This window comes from Patagioenas fasciata, chromosome 7 (assembly GCF_037038585.1).
Source record: "Patagioenas fasciata isolate bPatFas1 chromosome 7, bPatFas1.hap1, whole genome shotgun sequence".
NCBI lineage: Eukaryota > Metazoa > Chordata > Aves > Columbiformes > Columbidae > Patagioenas > Patagioenas fasciata.
The window spans coordinates 412,130-437,464 of NC_092526.1; the positions used below are offsets into that span (position 1 = coordinate 412,130).

Here is a 25,335-nt window from a genome sequence, read left to right on the forward strand (position 1 = left end):
AAAGTCCCTCTGCTCTACACCTCACCTGCAAACAACCAACTCTTCAACTGACAACTGTCCAAAACCCACCGACAAACTCTCCACACCTCAGCCTTTCGTTTGCAACTGCTGCCTCTAGTGCATCTCACAGACAAGCCTTCAAAATCCCCTCATCCTGCAATAACACTCCAGCACTGATCACCTGTGGGAACAACTACCACAATACCATGCAAACACCAACCAGTTCTGGCACGGAAATATCACTTTCTCCTCAAGATTCCACCCTACACCAACTGCTGACAAACACACGCTGTCCTCACCAAAGCCAAACGCTGCAACAACCAGCGACAACTCAAATTTGCGTGGGCGGTGCAAAATTGCAGGGGTGAGCTAACGCAGAGCTGGGCTTGAAAGCTGCAGAGTGTGCACCCTGTGGTATAACGTGGCGAGCTACTGCCATTCTGCCTTCTCCCTGGGAGAAGCGCGTGAGCAGAGGCTGCTTCAAGGCACGATGGGAACGGTTTGGTTCTCCGGGTCTCTCAGGGCGAGAGCGATAAATGTGATCTGTGTCGTGGCGCAGGAACTTCCCGTACACTTGCTCCTCCATTCGGTCTTGGGTGCTGCAAGAGAGGGAGCGAGAGATTCAGGGCAAGATTGACAACCTCGGCGTCCCCGTCCCAGCCACGGGTCACCCAAACCTGCAGACATCCCGGGAGGCCCCCTAAGATTTACACTCCCCTATGCCCCACCCTTGAAGCCTGGACATCGCCAGAACCATAGAGCAAGTATTTCTTGAGGAGGCACCCAAAGGCTCCGTGTTCTCTTTCAGGCAGATGCTAGCGCAAGATTGCAAATCATCTCACAGCTACCAGGAAGGTAAAAAATAACGTCTTGAAATGGGAAAGGAACAGGTATTGTTTCTCTTCATCACCTCCCTCATTGCCACGTTATCAAGGTCTCCCGCAATGTTCCACAGGAAACTTGAAGCTTGGAATTCCTGGTATTCTGAACCTGGGCAAGAAAGGAAGAAAAGCATGAGACTGATTCATAAAGAGGGTGGCTGCTCGTAACATGGAAAGAGCAGTAACAAGGTAAAAAGATATCACTTTTCCTTAGAGAGCTCTCAAAGCTGCCTGTTAAGGACAAGAAAAACAAACTTGTGACGGACCATTACTTAAAATCCAAGGCCCAGGAAGCGATCTAATGTACATTGAAACGCGGGCCACGAGACAGTGGAAGTGCCACGAGCTGAGACTGAAGGGACAGAGGATGAATTTCCAAAGAAGTTTAGGTTTCGATGTCAAAGCGGAAAATTCTACGTCATTAAAATATAATGCAAAAGTCAGTGTAAAATCAAGTAAGGCAACGACTCCAAATGAACTCCCAGGCGCTTCAGTCACTCAGGAGATCAAAAACGCGGATCATTTCTCACCTGCCCCCCTCCCAAACCCCAGCCTATGTCCCCTGCTTCCAGCTTACCTGAGCCCAGATTAAAGGAGGATTTCAGAGGCCATGCCAAGTTCTGCTGCTCCTCGTTCGGGTTGCCAGTCTTCCTCCTCGCTCTGGAATTGCAGGTCAACCGCCTTCCTGTTCTTCTTTGATGGACGCTGAGCTGCCGCGTTACCCGCTGCCGTCTGAGCGGATCTCGGGGAGCCTCTGGAACCGCCAGAGCGCTCCCCCCACCAACATTCTCTTGCCTTGTTTTCGGGGTTCCTCTTCACCAGCTGAGGCGCCCTCCCACCCCCCGCCGCCCTCTTACCTTTTTCTAGAGGTCTCTTGAGCCACCAGCAAGCTCCCCCGCACCTTCCCTCAGCGATCTTGGCCCGCCAGAGGCCTGCCCCTCGTCAGCCTCCTCCCCTTTTCCTGGGTGCTGCTTGAACCACTGGTGGGCTCCCCTCCACCATCCTCTCGTCCTTTGTAGGGGAGTCTCGTGACTCACCAGAGCGCTCTCCGCCGTTGCCTTGCTGGGGTTATTGACACCGCTTGACTTGCCAGAGCGCTCCCCCTCGCAGTTCTCTTGTTGGATTTCTTGGGACCTTTTGAACCATTGGAACAACGGGAATGCTCCCCCCCACTGTGACCTTGCCTTTCTTCAGTGCGATCTTGACGTGCTGGAGCACTTCCCCGCGCCGTCCTCTTGCCTTTTACTGGGGAGTCTCTTGAATATCCACAGCACTCCCCCCTGCCATCCTTTACCAGATTTTTTGACACTTCTTGACATCTCCGAGTGCTCTCACTCACCCTTGTCTTGCCTATTTTCAGGGCGCTCCTGTCCCGCTGGATGCTCCTCCCTGCTGTCCTATTGCCAGATGGAGAATTCTCGACCTGTCCCAGCGCTACCCCACCGTCCTTCTGCCTTCTACCTGGGAAGTCACTTGAAGAACTGGAGCACTCCCCCCTGCTGTCCTCTTGCCTTTCTTCACTGAGATTTTGGCCTGCCAGAGCACTCCTCCCTGTTGTCCTCTTACTGGATTTCTTGGGACCTCTTGACCCACTGGGTTTCTCCTCCTGCTGTCCTTTTGCCTTTCTTTAGTACAATCTCAGCCTGCTGGAGCGCTCCCCCTCGCCGTCCTCCTGCTGGATTTCTTGGAACCTCTTGACCCCTTAGGGCGTTCCCCCTGCCACCCTCTTGTGGTTTTTGGGGGAGTCTTGTGATCAACCAGGCCGTTTCCCCCCACCATCCTCTTCCCCTTTTTTTCCTGGGTGCTTCTTGATCCACCAGAGTGCTCTCAAAGCTGCCTGTTACCATCCTCTAACCATTCTCTTGCCTTTTTTGGTGGAGTCTTGTGACTCACCGGAGCGTTCTCCACCATTGTCTTGCTGGATTTGTTGACAACGCTTGACTTGCCGGAGCGCTCCCCCTCACAGTTCTCTTCCTGGATATCTTGGGACATTTTGAACCACTGGGGGGCTCCCACCCGCCATCCTCTTACCGCATTTATTGAGACGTCCTGATCTGCCAGAGCGTTCCCCCTCGCCGTCCTTTTGCTGGATTTCTTGGGATGCCTTAAACAACTGTGGGGCTCCCACCCACCATCCTCTAACCGCATTTATCGAGATTTCCTGATCTGCTGGAGCGCTCCCCCTTGCCGTCCTCTTGCTGGATTTCTTGGGATCTCTTGGACCACTGGGGGGGCTCCCACCCGCCATCCTCTTACCGCATTTATTGAGACTTCCTGATCTGCTGGATTGCTCTCCCCCTGGCCTTCCTCTTGCACTTTTTTGGGGGAGTCTTCTTCACACATCCGAGCGCTCTCCCTCACCCTTGTCTTGCCTCTAGTCAGGGCGCTCTTCTCCCGCTGGAACGCTCCTCCCCGACATCCTATTGCCAGACTGAGAATTCTTGACCTGCCGCAGTCCTGCCCCGCCATGCTCCTGCCTTCTGCCTGGGAAGTCACTTGAAGAACTGGAGCGCTCTCCCCCGCTGTCCTCTTGCCTTTCCTCAGTGGGATTTTGGCCTGCTAAAGAGCTCCTCCCTGTCGTCCTCTTGCTGGATTTCTTGGGACTTCTTGACCCATTAGGGCGTTCCCCCTGCCACCCTCTTGTGGTTTTTGGGGGAGTCTTGTGACCAACCAGGCCGTTTCCCCCCACCATCCTCTTCCCCTTTTCCTGGGTGCTTCTTGATCCACCAGAGTGCTCCCCTGCACCATTCTTTTGCCTTTTTTGGGAGAGTCTTGTGACTCGCCGGAGAGTTCTCCACCATTGTCTTGCTGGATTTCTTGACATCGCTTGACCTGCCGGAGCGCTCCCCCTCGCAGTTCTCTTGCTGGATTTCTTGGGACGTCTTAAACAACTGAGGGGCTCACACCCACCATCCTCTAACTGCATTTATCGAGATTTCCTGATCTGCCGGAGCGCTCGCCCCTGCTGTCCTCTTGCTGGGTTTCTTGGGACCTCTTGACCCACACGAGCTCTCCTCCCCACCGTCTTCTTGCCGGACTTATTGAGACTTCTTGACCCGCCAGAGTGTTCCCCCTCATCACCCTCCTGCCTTTTTCTGGGGATTCTCTTCAACAACTGAAGAGCTCCCCCGCACTGTCCTCTTCCCTTTTTTCTGGGTGATTCGTGAATCACCGGTGAGCTTCTCCTTACCACCCTCTTGGGCTTTTTTCAGAGCAACCTTGACCCATCAGAGCACCCCCTCACCGTCCTCTTGCCAGATGTACTGAGGGTTCTTCATCTGCCACAGCGCTCCCCCACGCCGTCCTCTTGCTGGATTTCCTGGAACCTTGTGAACCACTGGGGGGCTCCCACCCACCATCCTTTTACCGCATTTATGGAGACGTCCTGATCTGCCAGAGCGCTCCCCCTCGCCGTCCTCTTGCTGGATTTCTTGGGATCTCTTGGACCACTGGGGGGGCTCCCACCAGCCATCCTCTTACCGCATTTATCGAGACTTCCTGATCTGCTGGAGCGCTCCCCCTCGCCGTCCTCTTGCTGGATTTCTTGGGTCCTCTTGACCCATTAGGGCGTTCCCCCTGCCACCCTCTTGTGTTTTCTGGGGGAGTCTTGTGACCAACCAGAGTGCTCCCCCCCACCATCTTCTTCCCCTTTTCCTGGGTGCTTCTTGATCCACCAGAGTGCTCCCCTGCACCATTCTCTTGCCTTTTTTTGGGGGAATCTTGTGACTCACCGGAGCGTTTTCCACCATTGTCTTGCTGGATTTCTTGACACCGCTTGACCTGTTGGAGCGCTCTCCCTCACAGTTCTCTTGCTGGATATCTTGGGACCTCTTGAACCACTGGGGAGCTCCCACCTGCCACCTTCTTACCGCATTTATTGAGACTTCCTGATCTGCTGGATTGCTCTCCCCACCGGCCTTCCTCTTGCACTTTTTGGGGGAGTCTTCTTGACACGTCCGAGTGCTCTCCCTCACCCTCGTCTTGCCTCTAGTCAGGGCGCTCTTCTCCCGCTGGAACGCTCCTCCCCGACATCCTATTGCCAGACTGAGAATTCTTGACCTGCCGCAGTCCTGCCCCGCCATGCTCCTGCCTTCTGCCTGGGAAGTCACTTGAAGAACTGGAGCGCTCTCCCCCGCTGTCCTCTTGCCTTTCCTCAGTGGGATTTTGGCCTGCTAAAGAGCTCCTCCCTGTCGTCCTCTTGCTGGATTTCTCGGTACCTCTTGACCCACTGGGTCTCTCCTCCTGCCGTCCTTTTGCCTTTCCTTAGTACATTCTTGGTCTGCTGGAGTGCTCCCCCCCACCATCCTCTTGCTGGATTTCTCGGGACCCCTTGTCCCATATAGGACATGCCCCCCCACCACCATCCTGTTGTGTTTTTTAGGAGAGTCTTGTGATCGACCAGAGCGCTCCCCCCTTGACATCCTCTTCCCCTTTTTCTGGGTGACTTTTGAACCACTGGTGAACTCTCCCCCATCATCCTCTTGCCACATATATTGAGACTTGTTGATCCGCCAGAGCGCTTCCCCCACTGTCCTCTTGCCAGATTTACTGATACCTCTTGTCCTGTCAGAGCGCTCCCTCTCGCAGTCCTCTTTGTTCAGTTTGTAGGGTAGGAGGGGGGATCTCTGATTACAGAAAGGTCCCTTTGTTCTAGGAGACATTCCCTTACTCCATGCTTCAGGTTGCCCATCTTCCCTCTCATTTTCAATATGCAAGTCCATCACCGTCCTCCTCTTCTTTCTTGATCCCTCGATTCCCGGATGAACTCAAATCCTCTTTCTTGATCACTCTTTCTCGTAAGTTCACAACCTTACTTTCCTTTCTTGCTTTCGCCTTTGTGAGCTGCTCCACCCAAACCGAAATGCCCTGAAGACAGAAATAAATACACCCACCCCAAGCCCGTACAGTCACATAGGGGGTGAGTCCGGTCGCTGACGCATCCCCACATCCCACAGCAAGCCCACCTTGCCTTGGCCCCGGCCCCCCGCACAGGCCTTCCCACCAACCCAGCCCCTCCGTAGCAGCACAGTTTCCCAGCATGCACCCCACAAAGACTTTCTTTGCCAGTCACCCCTGGCACTTACAGCAACACACCACACCAGCATCAAGAGCCCTGGGAGTGGAGAGCTGGCCAGGCCCTCACCCCGGCAGGATCCTCTTCCCCCTCCTTTAGCTGATGGCAGACACACAAGACACCTCCCAAGAGGTGTCCAGCCCTCTCTCTCAACCACTCATGAGTACAAAAGCCCAGCCTCTACTCACCCACCCCGCCTCCCAAAACCCCACCAGCAGCCCCTGGTCCCAGCTGAACAGCAGCCAGTGCTGAAGACCTGGCTCGTGTTGTCGGACACAACCTTCCCATGGATGTCTGGGCCCCTGAGCAGTTTCCAGGGGTGGGAGGGCGCAGTCCTGATTACAGGGAGGTCCCTGTCCCAAGGGGGACATTTTCTTCCTCCTCACTCCTGACTCGCAGCTCCATCACCTTCCTCCTCTTCTTTCTTGATCCCTCCTGACTCGCAGGTCTACCACCGTCATCTTCTTTCTTGATCCCTGTTCACTTGCAGATGCACTCCAATCCTCTTTCTTGATCGCTCTTCCTCATAGGTTCACCACCTTCCTCTTCCTTCTTGCTTTCACCTTTGCGAGCTGCTCCACCCGAACAGAGATGCACAGAAAACAAAAATATACCCACCCCAGGCCCGTACAGTCACACGAGGGGGCGAGTCCGGTCGCTGACGCATCCCCACACCCCACCACAAGGCCACCTTGCCTTGGCACCGGCCCCCCGCACAGGCCTTCCCACCAACCCAGCCCCTCCGTAGCAGCACAGTTTCCCAGCATGCACCCCACAAAGACTTTCTTTGCCAGTCACCCCTGGCACTTACAGCAACACACCACATCAGCATCAAGAGCCCTGGGAGTGGAGAGCTGGCCAGGCCCTCACCCCGGCAGGATCCTCTTCCCCCTCCTTTACCTGCTGGCAGACAGACACCTCCCAAGGGATGACCACCCTGCTCCCTTAACTGCTCCCAAGTCCAAGAGCCCAGCCCCTGCTCACCACCCCCACCTCCCAAAACACAGCCAACAGCCCCTGCTCCCATTTTACCACTTTACCCCCGAGCACGGTTTCTAGGGGTGGGAGGGGGACGCACTAATCACAGATCGTTCCCTGTGCTTAAGGATACATTCTCCTTCTCGCTGGCTCAGGCTGCCCATCTTCCTCCTCACTCTTGACTCGTAGCTCCATCACCTGTCTCCTCTTTTGTCCCCTCCTGACTCACAGGTCCACCACTGTCATCTTCTTTCTTGACTCTGCTTGACTCACAGGTGCGCTCCAATCCTCTTTCGTGATCGCTCTTCTGTGTCAGTACACGGAAGACCGGGCACATGAGAAACTGCAAGAGTCAACAGCATGAGAACAAGCATTAGTGGAAAAATACAAGAACAAAGGACTGTATGCTATGTGATACATCAAGGACAGAGGAGTTGATACAGGATTGATGCATCAAGGACAGAGGGACAGCTTGTGATAGACAAAAAAGGTGTTTATGGCAGTGACTTTGGTGGGAACACAAAACACATCACTTATGTAATGACTAACTTAGCTAATCAACAAATGCTTGAGCAAGTATCATAGCGAGTATAAACACAAGCCTGAATTTGTAATAAACATCTCTCATTGCACCTTAAAAGAGAGTCCGTACCGCATTCGCTACAAATGGCGCCCTGGAACAGGGACTTTCAGCGTGCCTATAAAGGCAGTAGCCGCTCTGGTAGCGAAGCCCAACCGAACCAGGAAACAGGACCGGGAACCAGGACAGTGCGCGCCCACCACCAACGAAAGGTGAGCGATTGGGAACCATGGGAGGGAAGTTATCCCTTAAGCAAAGACAAACCCTGGATGTCCTTCAACATGCGCTACAAACGCAAAATCAGGATGTATCAGGGGTCTGATTGGTGAGTTTATTACAATGGATTGCTAATCATGTGCTAGACTTTCCTACAACTGGTACATTTCAGTTGGAGACATGGCACAAAGATGAATGAGAATTATATGAACAGGTAACGACTGGAGATAAAGCTGCTTGCAAATATTCATCTACTTGGGGAAAAATTATGACTACTAAGATACAGGATACAGGACTGATACATCAGGGGCAGAGGGACAGCTTACTATAGAAAAAAATGCGTATATGGCAGTTACATCGCTCATGTAATGTCTAACTTAGCTAAAGAGCAAATGCTTGAGCAAGCATCATAGCGAGTATAAATGCAAACCTGAGTTTGTAATAAATGTCTCTCATGGCACCTTACCGTGAGTCCACGCCAGATTCGCTACACTCTTCCTCATAGGTTCACCACCTTCCTCTCCTTCCTTGCTTTTCCTTTGCACGCTGCTCCACCTGAAGAGAAACACACAGAGGACTGAGCTACACCAGCCCAAGGGCACTACAATCAGACAGGGGCTGAGTCCGGGGGCTGACACCTCCCCACACCCCACAACGAGCCCACCTTGCCTTGGCCCCGGCCCCTCGCACATGCCTTAGAGATATCATAGCTCAGTACAAATCCCCACAGTCCTCACCTGCTGTTTGGTGCTTGCGGAGGGTCACACTCCCTGTGCCCCAGGGCACTGGCCCTACACGGCCAAGCTCGGCAGCGGGACTGTCTGGAGCTGCCGCTGGCTGGTTCTCCAGCTTTAGGGTCACCCGCAGAAGCCCGCTCTCCTCAGCTCTGCACACCCATCCAGTTGCGCCGCCCAGGCAAAGTCAGCTTCACCCTCTGCTCTACACCTCACCTGCAAACAACCAACTCTTCAACTGACAACTGTCCAAAACCCACCGACAAACTCTCCACACCTCAGCCTTTCGTTTGCAACTGCTGCCTCTAGTGCATCTCACAGACAAGCCTTCAAAATCCCCTCATCCTGCAATAACACTCCAGCACTGATCACCTGCGGGAACAACTACCACAATACCATGCAAACACCAACCAGTTCTGGCACGGAAATATCACTTTCTCCTCAAGATTCCACCCTACACCAACTGCTGACAAACACACGCTGTCCTCACCAAAGCCAAACGCTGCAACAACCAGCGACAACTCAAATTTGCGTGGGCGGTGCAAAATTGCAGGGGTGAGCTAACGCAGAGCTGGGCTTGAAAGCTGCAGAGTGTACACCCTGTTGTTTAACGTGGCGAGTCACTCCCATTCTGCCTTCTCCCTGGGAGAAGCGCATGAGCAGAGGTTGCTTCAAGGCACGATGAGAACGGTTCGGTTCTCCGGGTCTCGGAGGGCGAGAGTAATAAATGTGGTCTGTGTCGTGGCGCAGGAACTTCCCATCCACTTGCTTCTCCATTCAGTCTGGTGCTGCAAGAGAGGGAGAGAAAGAAAAAGTTAGGACCGAGTTAACAACCTCATCATCCCTGACCCCTAACCTGCAGGAATCCTAGGAGGCCTGATATAAGTTTTGCTCATCTCCCTGTCTTTGCTGGAATACTTTACTGTAGAAATTTCTGTCATCAACATTCTCTTAACCGATCTGATGTGTTCATAGTTCCTAGCCCAGCATCCTTTCCTCAAAGTACCTCAGCATTTCCCTTTGAAACCACACCTTAGTGCCATCCCGTCCCAGAGCTACCTCAGCATTTCCCACTGCAGCCTCTGTGATGCCATCTCCTCCCTGAGGTACCTCAGCCTTTACCACCAAAACCTCTCTCCCTTCCGTCCTCTCCTTTAAGTCCCTCACCCTTTCCCGCCAAAGCCTCCCCCGATGTCATCACCTCCCTGAGGTACCTCAGCCTTTCCCGTCAAAGCCTCCCCCAATATCATCCCCTCCCTGAGGTACCTCAGCCTTTCCCATCAAAGCCTCCCCCGATATCATCCCCTCCCCGAGGTACCTCAGCCTTTCCTGTCAAAGCCTCCCCCGATATCATCCCCTCCCCGAGGTACCTCAACCTTTCCCGTCAAAGCCTCCCCCGATATCATCCCCTCCCTGAGGTACCTCAGCCTTTCCTGTCAAAGCCTCCCCCGATGTCATCCCCTCCCCGAGGTACCTCAGCCTTTCCTGTCAAAGCCTCCCCCGATATCATCCCCTCCCCGAGGTACCTCAGCCTTTCCTGTCAAAGCCTCCCCCGATATCATCCCCTCCCTGAGGTACCTCAGCTTTTCCCGCCTAAGCTCCTCCCGCGCCGTCCCGCCCTCAGGTTTCTCCGCCGCTCCCTCCGTTCCCGGCCCCCCCCGCCCCTCGCGCCCCCCCTTGGCGCTCCCGACCCGCCGCTGCCCCCTCCCGCTCGCTTTCCTCCCTCTGTCCTGTGTCACTACGGGGGCTCCCCCTCCGCCCCACGGCCCCGCCCGAGCCCCGCGCAGCGCTCAGCGCGGGGCTCCCTTCCCTCACAGCGGCCCGCGTGTTTCCCCCTCGCCCCGGCCTGGGGCCGCGCTGTTGCGGCTGGCTGCCCCTCGCCTTCCTCCTTCCGAAACCAGCCCGTCTGTCACCCTCCAGCCTCCCCCTCAGCCGGTCCCGGGCCGCCCCGTCCAGTCTCCCCGCTGTCCGCCCGCCCCTCGCTCACCGCCGGCCCCGCCGTTCCTCGCGCGCTGCTCCAACCGCCGCACCGCCGGCACGCGCTCCGCGGCCCGCGCACTTACGCAGCGTGTCCCCGCCCATCCCGCGCAGGAGCCAATCCCGTCCGCGTCCGCCACCGGACTGCGCCCCCCCCCCCCCGCCTCCGGCACTGGCCCCCCCGCCCCTCGCCTCCCGTCCCGGAGCCACCGGCGGCCGCAGAGCGGCGCTGTCCGCCCGCAGGGCGGGGCCGGGAGCTTTCAGGCTGCGTCTGCCCGGGACCGAGGGCTCCGCCGCTGCAGCCCGTTTCGTGCCGTTTGCACCCCCCAGGTTACACGGCTGCAGCCTTCCTGCTGGTTTAGCTCACACACCTTTCTTCTTTCTAACTGCACAGCAGTTCACACTCACAGAAGTTCGTGCTGGTTGGCATAAGAGTATCTGCATAAGAATTTACAAACATTACAAAGATATACCACAGACCACAGCTTTCTAAGCTTTCAAGTTAAAGTTCCATGTTTAAATAAAACAGACAATACCAGTAGAGCTGTGTACCTCTGTCGTCTTTGTTCAGAAAGAAGTGACAACACCAGAAAACACATTGACAGCCAGTGCTTTGAACAGTGAAGGTGGGATCTACAAAAGTCTGATTAAACTAAACAGCCTCAGGTCTTTATCAAGCTGCAGATCTGCCAGGAATGCTGAAATGCAAGAGTTTACTCCTGCAATATTCCACGATGGAACAGCCACTTCATATCAAATATAATCTCAAAGTTCCAAACCAGTACATTAAAAAGCTACCAGTAAGTATTAGAAGACCACTGCAAGATCTTATTGCTTTTTGAGTTAAATAATAATTTTTCAATAAACCAAAACCCAAACAGGTTCTCAAATCTGTTGCTTATCCTCCTGTTCATTCATTAGCACTGCAGCAATCAGTTTTTATACAATGTGTCAACAGAGGCGTCTAAAAAACCCCAAACAAAACTTATTCAAGTCCACGGACACCCCCGCCCTCCTTGCCCCCCTCACCCTGAGCCCCACGATCACCACTTGGTGCGGGAGAGGAGCACAACTCGACAGACAGAACCAGAAATCCGACTGCGGTAAGAAGGAAACATCGAGGTAGTTACAGCTTCCTTAAACATTCAAAATCTGATGTCTTCCAAAACAAAGCACATCATCCTCATCATTTAAAAAGCAAAGTTGCTTTGTTCGTGTCTGATCCTCACACCAGCTGAGTGGTTCTCAAGTCGGCTGAGCTCCACTGTGCAGCCACCCCCACGTCTGTGTCCCCTTGTCTGGAGTCCCCAGTCGCGGGACAGTGAGTGGGGTTGGACTCCAGTGATAAAGAAAAACACAAAGAGTCAAATTGGAAAAGTAATTAAAACAGAAGATCTGAAAGCCAGTTTAATTTTAATAACTTATTTGTACACTGCTATAAGCATATGAAGTATGGGGGTCACGAACTCTTGCTACCACATATGTGCCTTATTACAATAAGCACAGGAAACAAGGAAGTAGCATTCCTTCTATTTTTGATGTAATTATGAGCTAATACATCTCCTGAGATGGCTTCCAGACCTGATTTAGTATCTACACTGTGTTGTACTGCAGATAAATACCTCAGGTCAGCATTAATTGAAGACAATGTGCAGAATGAGCAATATGCAGGTAAGCACAAGATCCTGGATTCCTTACAAGAGTCTACTTTTAAAATTGTCTGAAAATGCTGCAGAAATTGTAGCAGATAAACAACAGTAGCCACATTTTGTCCTATGGCATTTACATAATGTTGATCCACCTGTATTAACTTGTGCCCTTTCGGAACAGAGCTGTAAACTCAGAGTGTCCAAAGACTTCTTTCTTTTGAATAGAATACGCTTAAACTGGCTGTCTTGAACAGACTGGCTGTGCAGACTTGCAGCAGTTGAATGGAGGATGTGATTCCAGTGAATGGAGACAGAAAGAAGATCAGCACAAAAGCAGCAATGACAGACCAGAGACACCCACCTAAAGCCTACGGAGACCAAAAAAAGTCGTCGCGTGGGCTTAGCAGTTGGGGAACCAGACCAAACAGCCTGGTTATTCTCCACCAGGAGGGTCTTTATCTGGCCATGATCATGTCATCAATGGAGAAACTCACCATCATCAGACAGAGTGCAGGCGTGGGCAATGAGAGCAGCAAATCCAGCACCGACACGGTGTCAGAGTTTGTACAGACAATGAACACGCTCACGGGTCTTGTTCAATACTTTACACACTATTCTGAAAAGAGACACTGATTTAACTGTTGCACAGCACATACTGTCACTTTACACAACTTGGAGAAACAAAGCAAGCTCATAAAGTTCATACTCCATACATCAGGATAGGAGGTTACTCATAAAATGCAATCATCTCTGCCAGATACAGGCAAATGCACATATTTATTTGAAGCAAATTCCAAGTTTATACCGTCATCTCAGGTCAAATTCTGCTATCAGACACAGGACACACAGCTCAAATGCCAACAGCTCATAAGAAAGCTTCACAAGAGAATGAACTAAACATACAGCTATGGAATCAAGTGTGTTTTATCAATACATCAAATGCAACTCTAATTCCCCTAGGCCCTCACGTTAATAGAAACCCCACAGAGTTTCTAGAAAGAATGTCCATAAAATTGACATGCGACATTACCCTCAGTGAGTCTCCTGAACCAGACGGCAGAGCAACCGACCCGCAGCAAGGACAACACAGAACAGACAGTTCTGCTGGAAACGCAAGGAACGGACTAAAAGTAACCATTCTGCATTACAGAATTAATGCATTGTGTCACTTTGTGTAGATAATTCACCCATAAAAATCAGTAAATATGAAGGCCACCCTTACTGATAAATGCCTATATGTTTGTAGTCATGTTTAATAAAACACACTTTGTGAGGGTTTTTTGGCTCAAGAAGGACACTGGATCAGTGTGCTTTGGGTTATTTCTGTAAGGAGCCATAACTCAACAGAAAGATAGCTTTAAGAAAGCGTGCAATTAGCTATTAATTGGACAAAATAAGTGTAGTTAACACATAATAAATAGTTTTAAATGGTCTCACAAGTAGTTCATGTGATACATTTCCCTCAGGGTCTCCTGATATCTCCCATTCATTTCTATTAAACCTGCTGAAATGAAGCTGTGTGTGTTTCATTTCAGTGATCTACAGGGAATTCAAACCAACAATAACAACTTGCCGTATTATCAGAAACAGTTTCTAAAGAGCAAACACAACAATATAGGAGGGGGGAGTGGAAGAAACACCACCTGGATTCATTTTCCCATATCAATTCTTATGAAAATACCCACAATAGGATGCAGTTATCAGCAAGGTATACAACTGCACATCTACACACAACATAACTGCATGTAATCGCACATTTTTGACCATATTAACTACAAATTGGGCAGCTATAAAATACGTCAGTTATACCTTCATTTACTTCCAGAAATCTCCACTGAAATTATTTTGTTGCTTAAATTACTGTATAATGTGCACTTTATTAATGTATTATACATTAAGTATACAAACATGTTATGAAAAAACAAATCTAGTCCCAATACCTTTGTGAGTTTTAAAGGACGCCGGTGGGTAACGGTGAACAATCAACAGTCATCCGGGTAAAACACCCATGGGCAGAGCTGAAACTTGTTTTCATTGGTAGGTTGTGTTTTTCTGCAAGTTGTGTTATCATACCTACATACAGCAAATAAAGATTTGACCCAAATTACGTACCTTTATGTGCATACACACACGCACATGTTTGTGTTGTACAAAGATGCACACTGTTACTGAGATGTATAGGCATTGAATGTGTCAGGTAAGTAACATGACAAGAGGCTTGAGAGGTGGGTCTGCAGGGAATTCTCTAAGTAACATATTAATGCAACAAATCTGGTGGCATAAAGCTACGGGGGAAAAAAATCCAGCGGAGAATCAGATAAATTCACGTGTTCTTTAAAGACAGCTCATGCATTCAACCAACTCCCAGGTGGGCCTGGCTGTGGAAAGGAAAGTTCGCTTGAGCACTTAGCGCCAGTGTCTGATGAGCAGACAAAACACCAACTGCAGACCGGGGACCCCCAGTTCTCAACCAGTTCATGGCTCTGAGCATCTTCTTTCCACACACTGCGGGTAACGCTTTACATCTGCAATCCCCTCCCTAAACCCATCTTGTTCCTGGCTGAGAAGATACCAGATGTGGGAACTATTGCATGATAGAAGAATTTGTGCTGTTAAATCACAGGATTCTGAGCACTGCAGATGATCACAGTGCGGTGCTGCCCTGAGAAGAAAGGACGAGTGACTCTTGGTGTTCCCTGCTGCTCACTGCCCTGATCCTGCCCACCCTCATGTTCCAGCCACTCAGACCCCGGCCAGAATGACTGAGACAGGAGGGTCTCTTAAGGATGTTTTGTTTTGTCCAGATACCTTTAATTTGCTTATATACACAGATTTCATAAGAGGAAGCACTTGATTTCACCGATGACACGATTTCTCCAGTAACGCATCTCACCAAGATTGCCAATTGACAGTCCCCTTAGGATGAGAGAACGTTCATGTTGAACAAACCATGAACACTTGTAGTGATTGAAACTGGGGGTTTTTCAGACAAGCACCATCTGCCTCCTGCGCCAGAGACTCAACAGAATTATGTCTCAGACATTATGGCAACAACAGCTCATCCCGCAGCGATGGGTCACTCAGAGCGAAAACAATCCCGTATGGACACCGTGTCCAGCAGCAGATGGGGCACTCAGGAGAAGGTGAATCGCGATTTACATCCCAACACCAGCCGAGGCCCGCAGACAAAGGCCGCGGGCTGACAGGGGAGGGGACGGGCCTTTCGTTCTCCTTCTTTGCTTCTCTTTTCCTTTCCTACACCCTTATTTCATCTCCTCTCCCTCTATGAGCAGTATAACCTAAGGCTTAGAGCCACAAAACTCCTTTGTGTAAACCCTTTGGCTGTTAAACTGTTCACCAATTTGGCTTAAGTAGCATAAATCTTCCTGCTAATTGGGCCAAGCTGCAAAATAAAAGGTGTTGGGGTTTTTTTGTTTATGGTCCTTGAGTACCCCATATACTCTTTTCTAACTAAGGGGACCTGAATCGGAGTCACCTCCCCACACACGGACAGCTGGGGATGTTCTGCAATGAAAACTTGTATGGAGAGGGGAACACACTGAATAGGTCAATCCAGCATTTAATAAAAGCAATGGAGTTAGCTCTTGAATTAACATTGATAACATGCTCTGCTATATTGTGGCCAGTTGCGATTGGAAACAGCGCAGTTACAAGTTCGGTGTGCATGGTCCTCTGTATACACGAAGACATCCAGCCAGCTTTAGTCACGCACCTGATCTTTCCTTCGTGTTACAGATCTCTGCAATGAAAGCTGGGAGCAACAAACATTCAGCTTTCTGATGTGTCATTAAAGAGATTTTTCTGCATTTACTACAACCTTGACCGAGCCTGTACCTGATTGCTTTAACTGGCATTAGATAAGTCATTGAGGAAGCAGTCAAGTCAGCCCGCGAGAAGACACGGAGAGGTGACAAAGTTGTAAGTCCCTAGGATGCTGGCGCACCAGCACGAACACAGGCAAGCAGAAGCCTCCAACGCATTGGCAGAAATATCCTACTCAGGTACAGCAGGCAAATGCAACTTATAATGGAACGGTTACAATATGCTTGGTAGAAAAAAGCTGAGGTTCCGCTGCCTCAGGCGCACAGCGGTTACTGCTGTGTCTGGTCTAACCCAGATCCAGTAGTGAGCTACACGTGTTTATCTTGGTTTGATATTTGTAGTGCACGTGTTAACGTACAGATCAATATACAAGACAAGGTCTGATGAACAAAATCTCTCTCTGAAAGATCCTGAAGTGATCACTGGAGTGATTTTCAAGGCAAAGATTCTGTCTGTCTCCAGCTCCCAGAAGACTTCAGAGGTGAAATTCTCTATAAATCCTGAGGGGGAAAAAGGGGGTTGTAAGGAACATGAACCTGAAGAACATTCAGTAGCTCTCCCGGGCGCTCTGTGACGGAGCCTCCCCTGTTCACCAGCTCCTGAGGCTCCAGGGGCTGCAACACGGGGCACAACGCGCTCACAGACTGAACCTGCGCTGAGCAAGAAAATGCCTTCCTGATGAAGCTTTAACATCAACACAGCGACTATTGCTTGTCCTTCAAGGAAACTATCTTGTTATAAGCATTTATAGCTCTATTGTCTATTTATGCTTTTAGCAATAAGCGCTTTTATCCACATTTCATTTTGGTGGACCTGGTAAGACATGTGATTGAAGGTGACAGATAAGAGCAGGGCACTCTTTTAATCCCTAAGACAGGACCCTGGGAAAACTTCACAGGAATCAGTTCTTCACTACATTGCTGCTCCTTGCATTCACAGGCCAGCAGAAAAGCACGGGCCGAGGTGAGAACCGCCCGCAGAAGGGGCTGCCAGACACTGTTCTGGCTGATGCTCTGCCAGGACGTGCTTCGTTTTCTGTCCGGTGCTGTGCGGGGGGAACACGGAACATCTGCACGAAAAACCTGCGCTTGGCTCGTGCAGCGTCTGTGTCACGGGAACCGACAGCCACGTCCCATCGCTGACCTCGCGTGTTCACACAGCTGACTCAGTGATCGATACAGGTTTATCTGCATTACAAGCACAGCCGAGCCAGGTCAAGAGTGCTTCTTGAGAACCATTTTCAAAATGATCTTTCTAGACAATAAAGACTGATTTATCTTAATTTGTCTTACCTAAAAGCTAAGAAAGTATTTAATTTCTAGTAAGAAAGATGCCTAATTTTCTTTTGGCTATTAAAAATTGTATTAGCCTCCAAAAATAAGAGAGTAAATGTCTGTTAACACTTTTTCCTTTTATGCTGATGTGAAGAAAATTCGTCTCTCATCCTGGTACTGTCAAACAGGATGAACATTTACAGAGAATGAGAGTGGGGAGTGATGAAAAAGTCAACAGCTTTTGCAGTCAGTTTGTATAAATTAAGATAAACGTGATATTGAAGCAAACCCAAATGTTTCTAACGTTCTCCTATAGAATCTCCTGCTGCTGTACAATAAGATACACTCTCAGACTATGACAACATTAGTCCGTGTCTTTGTAAGGCGCAGTCTTTTTCCTACCATATCATGCATAGGTGCCACACTTCTATATAGCCCGGTAACTGCTCATCTAAGGTGCATTTTGAAACATACCTTATCCTGCTTTGGAACCTGTGCCGAAATGGAAAGCAGTTGCTCTGTATCCAGGAATTTTGAGATAACTGTAAAACAAAAGTAAACAGATCAGAAATTGAATGGAAATCATAACAAAATCTATTTTTTTTTTTTATGAACTTTTGTTAATCTTTTTCTTCCATTCTATCTTCACAAATTATTTACCAGGGAAAAAACAGGTTAAAAATTGCTGCTATCTAAATTATGTTGTCATAACTACACAGACTGTACCGAAGCATGTAGCGATTATTTTACAGGTGGACATATATCAATTTGGTAATATTCTTTTAGTGTGATTGAATCACACGTCTCTTGTGATAAAGATCAAGATGACACGATCCAGCTCCAGGTGCACTGACTCATACTCTGCTGTTGTGTTCTGTTTAGTTTGTCTGGACCACTATGAAGCAACAGGAAAAAACACCCATACACAACAACAGAACATCAGTGATGCCTTTATTTGTTTTTAATGTATACATTATGTACACCCGAATACTTCCAACTAGTCACAGAGGTAGAGACAAACTCACATTCTTTGAAAAAGGTATTGGCTGACTTCTACCCATTTAATCTGAGAAATTCGCTTTTCTTAGCAAAATCCTTGAGAAAAACATCACTATCATAATAAAGATTATTTCCACTACATGTCACCTGGCCAATAATTACAATTCAAACATATTGAGTCACGTTGCATACTTTCACAGATTAGAAAGAAAGTGTTTTAACATAAATTGAATATGATGCATTAAAAATAAACTACTACTTAGTTGAATACACTCAGAAAACCAAAGACGGTAAATGTCAAATGAGGGTTCCAGGTAAGAGTACCCTACAGATTTGAAGCGCGCTTTGGGGACACCCAGCGCCTCCTGTTCACTGTACATTATGTGAACTGCAGCAGCTGAGACCCTGGGATGTGTGACCTGCAAAAACCATGAACATTAAAGTAACGTTTATAAATCACAAACATGTTATTTGGCTTCTTTATGGACTGAAAGTGACAGGAGTGAAGCATCTAAACGTGATCTGTCCCACATTCATTCTTCACCACCCTGCAGCGGTTCTAGCAGGAGCTTCACACGTTTTCCCCCATTTAAGAGTTTAGATGCCAAAATATCCCAATAAGAACCATAATGCTTGTTTACATCTAGAATTGTCTTAAATATACGTCCTCCTATGCATGTTACAGAACACTGTAACCCTGCTTTGTATATTAACATGTAAAACATGCCACTAAAACCGTATCAATTAACTGACTAGACAAAGTTTTCCTCTGGAATTTAACACGTGCATTAAAACTCCTCCAAACCGAAGCCCAGCTCTACTAGGCCGTCCCACAAGCGCAGGGCTTGAGCTCTGGTTTGAGCCCGATGCCGCACTCCCCGCGCCGGGCTGCAGTACCGCGCTGTGGCCACCGGGCGGCAGCACCAGCGACACCCGGCGGGCGGTGCACCGCGGGAGCACCGGGGCGCCACCGCGCATGCGCGGAACCGGGGCTGCACGTGTGCGTGCGTGCGGGGGTGACCTGCACCGGGGTGATCACCCGGGATCACCCACAGCAAACGAGTCACCCGGGACAACGCGGAATAGAAAATCCGCTCTAGAGAACCACCCCACCCAGAGAACCCTCCTCGGCGGAACCTCCCGGCGGCCCGTTCGAGCTCTCTAGTGCCCTATTTGCGTAGCCACGCCTCTGATTTGCATTTCTCCGCCCCATCCTCGCCCCGCCTGTCCTTCCCACGCGCCCCGCCCCTCCTCTTATCTCTCGCAATCTGATTTGCAGGCTTCGAATCTCAATTTGCATTCTCCCCGCCTACTCACCTCCCTGCCCAAGCCCCGAGGAGATTTGCATATCCGGCACGACGCTCTGCTCTGTTCTGTTTCTATTCGACCCCATCTGTTTCTTTCCCTGCGAAGTACAAACCACACCTGATCTCACAGATGTCCAGTGTAACCTGCAGCTGCTTTTGGTAAATATGAGCAGAACTTTACAGCACACGGTTTTCCCAGCAACATGAAGCAGAGAGCGTATTCAAAAAAAAAAAAAAAAAACACACAAACACAAAGACGACACACAGCCTTGTAAGTCGGGTGATTAATTCTATTCAGTACGCTTTCACTTAAGTTAGATTACAAGAAAACTAAATTGGGCTCGCCCAGTGCCCTGTGAGCAGTAAAAACCATCACCACACAGTCAGTCACTCAGCAGAGAGCTCGCAGCAGCTCCCCGGCTGCCGCAGTTATGGAACGAAGCGTCTGGCTCGCACACAGAGCCCCCCAGCCCCTGCTCCCACCGCTGACCAGGTGCGGGTGCCGTTCTGCTCCCCGGGGGCAGCTCAGGCCTTTCCCTCAAGTGCACCCGCCAGAGACATTTCCGGGTAAGGATGAGTTTTTTAATCCTTTCTATAAACAGAATTTCTTTGCATTTTAAAAACCTTGTACATCACTGACATTGACTCCTATGTCTCTTTTTACACATACGTATGTATTTAGGGAATATATTTGATTCATATATATCATCTATTTCCACTGTAATGTATATCTACTTAGACATCTACACACTTGCGTATGCATTTACATGTATATATCTGCTTAAACTTATACAGAATATCTGTTTATGCTTATATATATCACCACTTATTATCTAGAATATCCATTTATACTTACGCACCTGTTTAGCCTTCTCTTTGGACACAAATATCTTTCTAGACTTGCAGATGTTGGCATATTGTTACAATCATATTATTACATTTATGTATATTTAGACAGAGCTATCGATTCACACTTGGCGTGTGGCACGATGAGCAGTGACACGTGGCCAGCTGCACGGCTCAAGCACGAGGGACACCCCGACCTGCCAGGGAAAAGCGCCACTGAGAGCCAGACAGAAACAAAGTACGTCAGAGCACGCTGTCAGATATTGGGGAAACACTCATAGCATCCAGTTGCCTCTCTTTTTCAGTTTTTAGAACAAATACCCATCTGCTTAAGTACACCTAATAAATTATATGCTGCACCTACCCAACAATTACTCTTAACTATGGAAGTCAACATGTAAATTAGACCATTTTATTTTTTTAAGTTTCATTGATAGGAAAATCAGTGAGACAGAAGATATGGGTTTACTTTAAAAAATAAATAAATATCCCCATTCCTGCAGTGCAGCATAAGGCTACGAAAAAGGAGCGTCAGACTCACGAACACTTTTGGCTGCACTGCAGCACACAGGGGAACACGTTTCTGTGACCGTGACAGCTCGACTGTCGCAACCGGGAACCCAAAGCCCAGCGGTGCCACCAACCTTTGCCAGGCCTGCTGTGCTGGGCTCTGCGGAAGGAAATGGACTTTGGTTGGTTGTTTCAAAGAAAATGAACAGTCCTGTTGTTGATGAGGCCACTGCCCACTACATCACCTGGGAAGATCCACTCGGAGGGCAGGTTCATAAAATGCAGCTTCTTGGAATGAGGAATGCTGCCGTTTTGGAAGATTTCTTACCAACTGAAGTCAGAACTACACACTGTAGGTTAAGAGAAAAAAGTCACTATTGAAACAATAACTCATCCAAACCACACATGGACTCACCGCCACCAGTTACGAGGCTGAAAGTGCTTCTTGGGAACACCTGGCAAACACGCAGAACAAAACCGATTTGCCCAGGTGCCTGTATCTCTGTCAGCTTTTTGAGTACTATTCTAAGATATTTTAAAAACCTATTGAGTGAAAAAGAACAAAGCATTTGTCATTGAATCAGGTTGTTTCTTCTGGACATCTGAACTCTTACAAACACCTCCTTTCCTCTTTTAGTACAAAATCATTTCCATAGTATCATTCAATAGTAAGCCCACAGAAACAGAAGATTACGCTTTCAGGAAGAGAAAATAACCAGAGGGAGGTGAGCTCTGCACAGGTGTACCGTGCTCCAGAACAGACCTTATTTTTAGTACTCCTGGTAAAATATTTCGTATTAAAAATATAGAAGGAGAGTCGGTGCATTCTTAATGTTAACTTTAAAGTCCACTCTACAAGTACCTCAGGAAAAGTGCAGACACGCGTCCTAGCCGTACCTTGTACGGGCAGACCGCTCGGGATTCCTTCTGTCTGTCTGGTACTTCTGTAGCAGAAGACGGGGCAACCGCGGTGAAACGGTGGCAGCAGACATCCAGCTGAAAGAGGAAAAGCCCTTCAGAACAAAGCTGGAGAGGAACCTGACACTTCCTTGTTTCTTGTGAAGGCTACAGTTGAGTGGAGAAAAAAGTATTTTGCACCATCTTCAGTACAGCTGTTGATACGGCCACTGGAGCGTTTGCGTTTTTTGGATAACCAGGCCATTTTTGACTCATTGGCAGTCTGAGTTCCCTAGAACACATTTTCCCAGATACACACAGAACACAGACACAGACATCACCCAAGTATAGCCAAGATTTCCTTCCTCGCCCTGGATGCTGTCATTGAAGAGCCCAGCAGCCCATCCGTCCTCGTGAACCGCCCCACTGGAAAAAAAAAAAAATTATCTTTTCCAGGCTGTTTCTTCAAAGGGTAAAGATATTTTAAATTGCAGTTATCTTTTCCAACAAAGTGATTTTGTGATTCCTTTGAAAAGGAGGGTAAGCTTGCCAGAGAAAGATAGCGACAGGGAGCAAGACAAGGTGACACAGAGAGAGGGGCAAAAGGGCCAGGGAGCAGGGCAAAGGGAAGAAGAGGCCAAAATGAGAGACAAGGAGCAGGAGACAGAGACGGTGGGAAAAATCCTAGAATGGGCAGTGGGAGAGACAGACAAAGGAGAAGTGGGCGCCGGGCTGCGGGACAGAGACAGGAAGGAGGAAACGCAGTGACAGGGAGCAGGGCAGAGCGACAGAGAAACAAAAACAAAGAGGGAAGAGGACAGAGAAACCAGGAGTAAGACAAGGAGAAGGGCAGAGAAACAGGAACCGGGGTGGGTAGGGAGCAGGACCAAGAGATGGGGCGAGGATGGAGATGGAGGAAGAAACCTGGGATGGCCAACAGGACAGGGAAGAATATGACTGTGGGTAGGGAGCAGGACACAGGGATACAGCGAGAAACAATGGGACAGGGAGCAGCATTAAAGGTCAGAAAGAATAAGAGATGAACAGGAAGGAGGAATGGAACGCTGAGATGCTGAACAAAATACGCCAGCAACAGTGAGCGAGACAAACAAATAGAGAGAGAAGGGCAACGCAGGAAGAAGAGAGATAGGAAGGTGGGAGATAAGACCTGCACGTACAGGTACTGAGAAGAAAAGAACAGCAGGGAACAGGCCAGAGAAACTGTGGGGAAAAAAAGAGACTGATGCAGATCAAGACAAAGATATGGAAAAGGGAAAAACAGCTATAGAAGATGGAGCAGGAGACAAAAATAGAGAGAAAAGGAGAGGTATAGGGAAGCAAAATTTTAAAATAATAATAATAAACCAAAACCACCACCAAGGAGGGGCAGGGAGGCACTAGGACGTGCAAGTGGGGGACGAGGCCCCGAGGGCCAGGGACTCACAGCGGCTCTCGCTTTCGGTGGCTGCCAGGAGGCTTCTAACAGCTCAGACGCTCCCGTCTCCTTCTCTCCTCCCTTCCTCTCCGGTAACTCGGGGCGCTCGGCCGTCCTCAGCCTAGGAGAACACGGTGGGGTGTCAGGGCTCCACGAGACGAGGCTTCGGGGACATGGAGCCTCGCTGGCTCGCTCGCCAGGCAGCCGTCCCGCTCCAGGATACGCGCACGGACCCTGCCGCGCACGTTGGCCCCCGGCCCGCCGCACGCCGCGCAGAGGGAGCCTTCGCCACCCGGAGAGAGGGGCTCGCTCTCTCGCCCGCCGCAGGAAGCGGACGTTGGGCCGACGGCCCCGCATTTCTTCCTCTTTACCTCTCCCCAACCTCTCTGGCTCCAGCAGCAGCAGCCCCCGTCCACGCACGGGACGTGCTCCCCTGTCCCTTCTCCCGCCACGCTGCCAGACGAGCCTCGCCAGCCCGAGGCGGGCGCAGCCAACGGCATCCCCCGGGCTGGGAGCGAACGGCCACATCCTCAGCGCGGCCTCTGGGAGAGGGAGAGAAGAAGCAGCGGCCGTTAGCACCGTAGCTCACCCCTGCCCCAGCCTGCTCCTTCCGCAGGGGCCACCGGAGAGGTGCCGAGGGCCGGCTTGCCGCCTTCACGACGGGGCTTGGGAGCGGCCCAGGAACACGGGACGGGCTCGCAGGAGCTGCCGGAGCTGGGGGCGGCTGCACGGGGCGAGCGGGGCCGCGGGAGGAGGCTCGGCGGGAGCTCTGGTGAGCTGGGGACGCACCCGGCATCTGCCCCCGGCCGGCTGTCGCCTCCTGCTCCTCTGCCGCACGCTGGGGACGGAGGACGGCGCCGCGTCTCCCACCCGGGCGCTGCTCCCCAGGTTCCATTCCCCGCCTGGGCTGGCGGGTCTGCTGAGCATCGGGCGTTCACAGCTCCCCCTCAGAAACGGGCCACCCCAAAACACAAGGCATCCTCAAAAAAACACAGCAACTGCAGCAACGCCAGACAGCATTAAGACAAACTGACACCGTTTAGGACACGCTCAGCATAAAAGCAAACACATCCACCGGTGCAGGAAAGCATCTCGCCCCTTCCCCACAGCACCGCCACAGGACACAGCCCTGTGAGGCCACAGGACGGGCTCGTACTGAAACGGAGAAATAAGCTTGACAGCAGAGTCAATTACACCGTTAAGCAGGCAATGTTTCTTTCATCTGCACTGGGGAGCTCTGGGGGTCGTCCTCTGTAAGTGCTCCCACGACTGGATGCTCTTGCATTGCTTATAATCACACAGTTGCTACATATTAATTACAATTGTTTTAAATTTTAAACATACAATATATCTAGCCTAAGAAATAATTGATGAAGTTAGTTATAAGTGTTTAGTTTCTCACTGACAACACATCTATTAGTTAAAAATAAACTAAGCTCTCAGCTTCTAAACAATGTGTTATTCAATCTTCTGTCTCCCTCTTGTCATGCAGAAGGATCTAAAAGGTGCAAAACATCCCCTCATCGTGCAGGCGGTCAGAAAGCATTTACCTCACGTGAACCGGTTAATGAAGGGTACATCTTCTATAACTTCATCGCAGTATACATTAACTTGGTAGCTTCTCTTGAATTCCCCCCTTTTCAATATACTTGCAAACTCTTTGGCAGTATAAATCTACGAAATATTATCATCTCGGGTTGTGGTACAGCACAATTATTTGTTACCCACTAGCGGTACCAAACAGAACACTGTAGCGTAATGTAAGTAAAAACGACTAGCATCAAAATCAGAGTCCTAAGATCAATGCTGACAGAACTGCGAAGCCGCAGCTCCTGCCGGTTCTGGCGTTGGTTTCTGGCACTCCTGACCGCTTCGGGTCAAACGGCGCCTCTTCCCCCGGCCGTGCGCTGCAGTACCCGAGTTTCGCCACAGGGCGGCAGCACTGAGACCGCCGCGGCAGCCCCGGGCGAGCGGTCGTGCCGCGTTTCGCGGGAACCCCGCAAAATAAACCCCAGAAAACAAACGCGACAAAACAAAAAAGCACACAGAGAGCCGCGGAACGAAAGCCGCACGTACAGGACACAGAACCCGCCGGGCCTCGCCCCGAGCTCCCGCCGAAGCGGCGCCCGACCCGC

General features: G+C 50.2%; 3 long non-coding RNA genes across 7 annotated transcripts; all 3 read right to left on the minus strand.

The window, feature by feature from the left end:
* Positions 1–10: 10 nt before the first annotated feature.
* LOC139828381 (uncharacterized) lies at positions 11–6,050 on the minus strand. The gene is made up of 3 exons (XR_011739901.1): positions 1,459–6,050; positions 911–990; positions 11–599 (listed from the first exon to the last, which is right to left on the minus strand). It is a non-coding gene; the product is annotated as an uncharacterized lncRNA (long non-coding RNA).
* Positions 6,051–6,705: 655 nt separating this feature from the next.
* LOC136103338 (uncharacterized) lies at positions 6,706–9,250 on the minus strand. Its single transcript, XR_010651595.2, has 3 exons — positions 8,467–9,250; positions 8,196–8,284; positions 6,706–7,276 (listed from the first exon to the last, which is right to left on the minus strand). It is a non-coding gene; the product is annotated as an uncharacterized lncRNA (long non-coding RNA).
* An 8,425-nt stretch (positions 9,251–17,675) lies between these two features.
* On the minus strand, positions 17,676–24,094 carry LOC136103308 (uncharacterized). Of its 5 annotated transcripts, none has more exons than XR_011739851.1 (6): positions 23,790–24,094; positions 23,210–23,321; positions 21,766–22,191; positions 21,114–21,218; positions 21,003–21,028; positions 17,676–17,748 (listed from the first exon to the last, which is right to left on the minus strand). It is a non-coding gene; the product is annotated as an uncharacterized lncRNA (long non-coding RNA). The 5 variants fall into 5 exon arrangements; XR_011739852.1 differs by lacking the exon at positions 17,676–17,748 and adding an exon at positions 19,532–19,610; XR_011739849.1 differs by having other exon boundaries at positions 21,003–21,218.
* Between the last annotated feature and the right edge of the window lie 1,241 nt (positions 24,095–25,335).